Here is a 7,500-nt window from a genome sequence, read left to right on the forward strand (position 1 = left end):
CGAATTTTCGCTCGTTCGGGCCGACCGGAGGAACCGGCCGGGTCGGACACGTTACGGCGCAACAGCCGTTGGCACTTTGAAAATATTCGCCAAAATGTTCCGGACCTCCAGGGGAAGAGGCCGAATTTTCGCTCGTTCGGGCCGACCGGAGGAACCAGCCGGGTCGGACACTTTACGGCCCAACAGCCGTTGGCACTTTGAAAATATTCGCCAAAGTCGTCCGGACCTCCAGGGGAAGAGGCCGAATTTTCGCTCGTTCAGGCCGACCGGAGGAACCAGCCGGGTCGGACACGTTACGGCGCAACAGCCGTTCGCACTTAGAAAATATTCGCCAAAGTCGTCCGGACCTCCAGGGGAAGAGGCCGAATTTTCGCTCGTTCGGGCCGACCGGAGGAACCAGCCGGGTCGGACACGTTACGGCGGAACAGCCGTTGGCACTTTGAAAATATTCGCCAAAATGTTCCGGACCTCCAGGGGAAGAGGCCGAATTTTCGCTCGTTCGGGCCGACCGGGAGAACCAGCCGAGGCGGACACTTTACGGCGGTTGAGCCGTTGGCACTTAGAAATTATTCAGACTTCCATCAAACACACATCGGCCTTTTGCCGTCACTGCCCGGGATGGGCACCGTGGTAGCTCGGACAGTTCGTGTGACAGCTTCCGCTGGCACTTAGAAAATTTTTAAAATGAAAATAAACAGTTCTGCACATACGTGCCGACTATATTTTGCGAAAGGGGGGTAAAGTGATGAGTACACTAACTGGGGGGACCAAGTACATAAAGCCTACCCCTGGTACCTCAGAGAGGCCGAATTTTCGAATTCTGAGGCCGAGCTGGGGAACCAGACGAGGCGGACACTTTTCCGAGCGAGAGCCGATGGCACTTAGAAAATTTTCGGCTAAGTCGGCAGGACTTCCAGAGCGAGAGGCCGAATATTCGTCATCTGTGGCCGACCGGGGAACCAGCGAAGGCGGATAGGCGGTCACGGAGGTCCCGCCGGCTGGTCCGCGGGCCAATTTGGGTCCCGTAATTTAGCGGTCGCGGTCCGGAATCCACGCCGAGCGGGGAACCAGCGGAGGCGGATAGGCGGTCACGGAGGTCCCGCCGGCTGGTCCGCGGGCCAATTGGGGTCCCGTAAGTTAGCGGTCGCGGCCCGGAATTCGCGCCGGCCGGGGAACCAGCGCAGGCGGATAGGCGGTCACGGAGGTCCCGCCGGCTGGTCCGCGGGCCAATCGGGGTCCCGTAAGTTAGCGGTCGCGGCCCGGAATTCGCGCCGGCCGGGGAACCAGCGCAGGCGGATAGGCGGTCACGGAGGTCCCGCCGGCTGGTCCGCGGGCCAATCGGGGTCCCGTAAGTTAGCGGTCGCGGCCCGGAATTCGCGCCGGCCGGGGAACCAGCGCAGGCGGATAGGCGGTCACGGAGGTCCCGCCGGCTGGTCCGCGGGCCAATCGGGGTCCCGTAAGTTAGCGGTCGCGGCCCGGAATTCGCGCCGGCCGGGGAACCAGCGCAGGCGGATAGGCGGTCACGGAGGTCCCGCCGGCTGGTCCGCGGGCCAATCGGGGTCCCGTAAGTTAGCGGTCGCGGCCCGGAATTCGCGCCGGCCGGGGAACCAGCGCAGGCGGATAGGCGGTCACGGAGGTCCCGCCGGCTGGTCCGCGGGCCAATCGGGGTCCCGTAAGTTAGCGGTCGCGGCCCGGAATTCGCGCCGGCCGGGGAACCAGCGCAGGCGGATAGGCGGTCACGGAGGTCCCGCCGGCTGGTCCGCGGGCCAATCGGGGTCCCGTAAGTTAGCGGTCGCGGCCCGGAATCCGCGCCGGCCCGCAGCCACCGCCAGGCGGATAGGCTGTCACGGAGGTCCCGCCGGCCGGTCCGCGGGGGGAACTGCGCCCTCTGGCGGACACGCCATTGTAAATGAATGGGGTTTGGCACTTAGTGCATTTTTCGCCGAAGCCGACGAGCGCTCCGGGCGAGGAGGCCGGATTCTCGCCATCCGTGGCCGGCCGGGGAACCGGCCAAGGCGGATAGGCGGTCACGGGGGTCCCGCCGGCTGGTCCGCGGGCCAATTGGGGTCCCGTAAGTTAGCGGTCGCGGCCCGGAATCCGCGCCGGCCAGCAGCCACCGGGAGGCGGATAGGCTGTCACGGAGGTCCCGCCGGCTGGTCCGCGGGCCATTTAGGGTCCCGCGAGTGAGCGGTCGCGGTCCGGAATCCAGGCCGGCCAGGAGGCACCGCCAGGCGGATAGGCGGTCACGGAGGTCCCGCCAGCTGGTCCGCGGGCCATTTATGGTCCCGTAAGTTAGCGGTCGCGGCCCGGAATGCACGCCGGCCAGGAGGCACCGCCAGGCGGGTAGGCTGTCACGGAGGTCCCGCCGGCCGGTCCGCGGGCCAATTACCTCCAGCCGAGCGGATATGAACTTTATTAGCACCTTCTACGAGATGGCGGAGCCTTATTCGACAACCAGCACCTCGGCTTAGCATTTTCCACGGCCCGCTGATCTTCCAGAAGACGTCCAGCCGGTTTCCTCCTCACATTTTAAGCCGGCCGAGGCTTCCGGCACCCCGGCTAAGCTTTCTCCACGGCCCGCTGAGCTTCCAGGGGACCTCCGGCCGGTTCTCCCGGTGCCTCGCGCCTCGCTTTGTGAGCCGGCCGAGGCTTCCAGCACCTCGGCTGAGCGTTTCCCACGGCCCGCTGAGCTTCCAGGGGACCTCCAGCCGGTTCTCCCGGTGCCTCGCGCCTCGCTTTGTGAGCCGGCCGAGGCTTCCAGCACCTCGGCTGAGCGTTTCCCACGGCCCGCTGAGCTTCCAGGGTACCTCCAGCCGGTTCTCCCGGTGCCTCGCGCCTCGCTTTGAGAGCCGGCCGAGGCTTCCAGCACCTCGGCTGAGCGTTTTCGGCGGCCCGTTGCTCTCCCGGAGGTCGCAACGGGGAGTTACCTCCCTCTCGCGGACACGGCGAGTAAATACACCGCCTCTCGCACTTGGCGCACACTCACTCGCATTGCTACGCCTCCCGTGGCACTTTAAGCGGCCGAACGGCGGGAGTAACTACGACTCTCTTAAGGTAGGCTCACTTGACTATTTATTCATGTATTTATTTATTTTTGACGGTTCGCGGAGGCGATGACGCTCCGCGCGGGTAAACGGCGGGAGTAACTGTGACTCTCTTAAGGTAGGCTCACTTGACATCTATTTATTTATGTATTTATTTATTTTTGACGGTTCGCGGAGGCGATGACGCTCCGCGCGGGTAAACGGCGGGAGTAACTGTGACTCTCTTAAGGTAGGCTCACTTGACATCTATTTATTTATGTATTTATTTATTTTTGACGGTTCGCGGAGGCGATGACGCTCCGCGCGGGTAAACGGCGGGAGTAACTGTGACTCTCTTAAGGTAGGCTCACTTGACATCTATTTATTTATGTATTTATTTATTTTTGACGGTTCGCGGAGGCGATGACGCTCCGCGCGGGTAAACGGCGGGAGTAACTGTGACTCTCTTAAGGTAGGCTCACTTGACATCTATTTATTTATGTATTTATTTATTTTTGACGGTTCGCGGAGGCGATGACGCTCCGCGCGGGTAAACGGCGGGAGTAACTGTGACTCTCTTAAGGTAGGCTCACTTGACATCTATTTATTTATGTATTTATTTATTTTTGACGGTTCGCGGAGGCGATGACGCTCCGCGCGGGTAAACGGCGGGAGTAACTGTGACTCTCTTAAGGTAGGCTCACTTGACATCTATTTATTTATGTATTTATTTATTTTTGACGGTTCGCGGAGGCGATGACGCTCCGCGCGGGTAAACGGCGGGAGTAACTGTGACTCTCTTAAGGTAGGCTCACTTGACATCTATTTATTTATGTATTTATTTATTTTTGACGGTTCGCGGAGGCGATGACGCTCCGCGCGGGTAAACGGCGGGAGTAACTGTGACTCTCTTAAGGTAGGCTCACTTGACATTTATTTATTTATGAATTTATTTATTTTTGACGGTTCGCGGAGGCGATGACGCTCCGCGCGGGTAAACGGCGGGAGTAACTGTGACTCTCTTAAGGTAGCCTGACTCGACGTCTTTTTCAACGGTGGCTGGAGGACCCGGGCGGTTCTCGGGGGTGCGTCGCTCCTCACTTTTGACGCCCGAGGAGGCTCCCGGCACCTCGGCTACGCGTTTTCGGCGGCCCGCTGAGCTTCCAGAAGACCTCCAGCCGGTTCTCCCGGTGCTTTCCTCCTCACGTTTTAAGCCGGCCGAGGCTCCCGGCACCCCGGCCAAGCGTTTCCCACGGCCCGCTGAGCTTCCAGGGGACCTCCGGCCGGTTCTCCGCGCGCTTTCCTCCTCACTTTTAAGCCGGCCGAGGCTTCCGGCACCCCGGCCAAGCGTTTCCCACGTCCCGCTGAGCTTCCAGGGGACCTCCGGCCGGTTCTCCGCGCGCTTTCCTCCTCACATTTTAAGCCGGCCGAGGCTCCAGGCACCCCGGCTAAGCTTTCTCCACGGCCCGCTGAGCTTCCAGGGGACCTCCGGCCGGTTCTCCGCGCGCTTTCCTCCTCACTTTTAAGCCGGCCGAGGCTTCCGGCACCCCGGCCAAGCCTTTCCCACGGCCCGCTGAGCTTCCAGGGGACATCCAGCCGGTTCTCCGCGCGCCCCCCTCCTAACTCGACGCCCGAGGAGGCTCCAGGCACCCCGGCCGAGCCTTTTCGGCGGCCCGCTGATCTCCCGGAGGTCGCAACGGGGAATTGCCTCCCTCTCGCGGACACGGCGCGTAAATGCACCGCCTCTCGCACTTTGCGCACACTCACTCGCATCGCTACGCCTCCCGTGGCACTTTAAGCGACCGGGACCACCGCGAGCGCGGGCGATGACTAAGAGGCTCCCCGGCCGGCCTCGCGGAGCTCCGACGCTCCCCCGCGGGACTTCCGGCGGCCGGCCGGAGCCTCGGCACGGCTGCCGCACTCCCTAATAACACCCCGCGGACCCCCGCGAGCCGAACGCTCGCTGCCGCGGGCGACCCGTGCCAAGGCGGACGCGTGACGGCGCGGGAGCCCTCGGCACTATATCACGGTCACGTATGTAGTCAAATCGTGTAAAATCACCGTTAGTTTATTCATAATATAGGTAATAATTAAATAAATATTAACATCGCGTATATCATTAATAAACACATGTATGTATTTATTTAATAATTAAATAAATATTAACATCGCGTATAATCATGCGCAATACTTCGTGGCCGACCGGGGAACCGGCGAAGGCGGACGCATCGCGGCGCGAGAGCCGTTGGCACTTTGGAAAAATAAATAAATAAATAAATAAATAAATAATAATTCGCCGACCGGGCTCCGGGGGGAGAGGCCGATTTTTGGCCGTTCGTGGCCGACCGGGGAACCGGCGAAGGCGGACGCATCGCGGCGCGAGAGCCGTTGGCACTTTGGAAAAATAAATAAATAAATAAATAAATAATTCGCCGACCGGGCTCCGGGGCAAGAGGCCGAATTTTCGCTCGTTCGGGCCGACCGGGGAACCGGCGAAGGCGGACGCAGCGCGGCGCGAGAGCCGTTGGCACTTTGAAAAAAAAAAAAAAAAAAAAATTCGCCCACCGGGCTCCGGGGGAAGAGGCCGGCTTTTCGCCGTTCGCGGCCGACCGGGGAACCGGCGAAAGCGGACGCGCTCTCTAACGAGCCCCGCCGGCCGGAGGAAGTGCGCCCTCTGGCGGACACGCCGTTGTAAATGAATGGGGTTTGGCACTTAGTGCATTTTTCGCCCAAGTCGAAGCGCGCTCCGGGCGAGGAGGCCGGATTCTCGCCACCCGTGGCCGGCCGGGGAACCGGCCAAGGCGGACGCGCTCTCTAACGAGCCCCGCCGGCCGGAGGAAGTGCGCCCTCTGGCGGACACGCCGTTGTAAATGAATGGGGTTTGGCACTTGGTGCATTTTTCGCCCAAGTCGAAGCGCGCTCCGGGCGAGGAGGCCGGATTCTCGCCACCCGTGGCCGGCCGGGGAACCGGCGAAGGCGGATAGGCTTTCACGGAGGATCCGCCGGCTGGTCCGCGGGCCGATTAGGGTCCCGCGAGTGAGCGGTGGCGGTCCGGAATCCAGGCCGGCCAGGAGGCACCGCCAGGCGGATAGGCTTTCACGGAGGAGCCGCCGGCTGGTCCGCGGGCCGTTTAGGGTCCCGCGAGTGAGCGGTGGCGGTCCGGAATCCAGGCCGGCCAGGAGGCACCGCCAGGCGGATAGGCTTTCACGGAGGACCCGCCGGCTGGTCCGCGGGCCGTTTAGGGTCCCGCGAGTGAGCGGTCGCGGTCCGGAATCCAGGCCGGCCAGGAGGCACCGCCAGGCGGATAGGCTTTCACGGAGGACCCGCCGGCTGGTCCGCGGGCCGTTTAGGCTCCCGTAAGTTAGCGGTCGCGGTCCGGAATACAGGCCGTCCAGGAGGCACTGCCAGGCGGATACACTCTCTAACGAGCCCCGCCGGCTGGTCCGCCGGGGGAAGTGCGCCCTCTGGCGGACACGCCGTTGTAAATGAATGGGGTTTGGCACTTAGTGCATTTTTCGACCAGCGGCAACGCAGGCTGACGGGCGGCCGCTTCCACGGGCCGGTACTACTCTACGGAGGCGCTAGCCGCCTCCGGTGGGGGCCGTGTGATCTCGCTGGATGCCCGAGGACCTTCCGCGAGGCCCGGCCGCAGCTTTTACGCGCGCCCGGTCCTATTACCTGGTGGAAGCTGGAGGCCGGGGCTCCGCAGCTCGCCGCCCGGGGACCTTCCGCGAGGCCCGGCCGCAGCTTTTACGCACCACCGCTGCTATTCTCTGGCTCCGGCTTCGTCCCGGAGGGTGCTTGGGGAACGGCGGCGCACACCGCGAACGGCCGGTGGCGGTCGGCTGGTGGCGGTCGGCTGGTGGCTGTCGGCTGGTGGCGGTCGGGGGTGGCGCTTGGGGATGGCGCTTGGGGATGGTGGCTGTCGGCTGGTGGCGGTCGGCTGGTGGCGGTCGGCTGGTGGCGGTCGGCTGGTGGCGGTCGGGGGTGGCGCTTGGGGATGGCGCTTGGGGATGGTGGCTGTCGGCTGGTGGCGGTCGGCTGGTGGCGGTCGGGGGGTGGCGGTCGGGGATGGCGCTTGGGGATGGTGGCTGTCGCCTTGTGGCGGTCGGCTGGTGGCGGTCGCCTTGTGGCGGTCGCCTTGTGGCGGTCGGGGATGGCGCTTGGGGATGGTGGCTGTCGCCTTGTGGCGGTCGGCTGGTGGCGGTCGCCTTGTGGCGGTCGCCTTGTGGCGGTCGGGGATGGCGCTTGGGGATGGTGGCTGTCGCCTTGTGGCGGTCGGCTGGTGGCGGTCGGCTGGTGGCGGTCGGGGGGTGGCGGTCGGGGATGGCGCTTGGGGATGGTGGCTGTCGCCTTGTGGCGGTCGGGGGGTGGCGGTCGGGGATGGCGCTTGGGGATGGTGGCTGTCGCCTTGTGGCGGTCGGCTGGTGGCGGTCGGCTGGTGGCGGTCGGCTGGTGGCGGTCGGGGGGTGGCGGT

This window comes from Syngnathus scovelli, unplaced genomic scaffold (genome assembly GCF_024217435.2).
Source record: "Syngnathus scovelli strain Florida unplaced genomic scaffold, RoL_Ssco_1.2 HiC_scaffold_128, whole genome shotgun sequence".
Classification (NCBI taxonomy): Eukaryota; Metazoa; Chordata; class Actinopteri; order Syngnathiformes; family Syngnathidae; genus Syngnathus; species Syngnathus scovelli.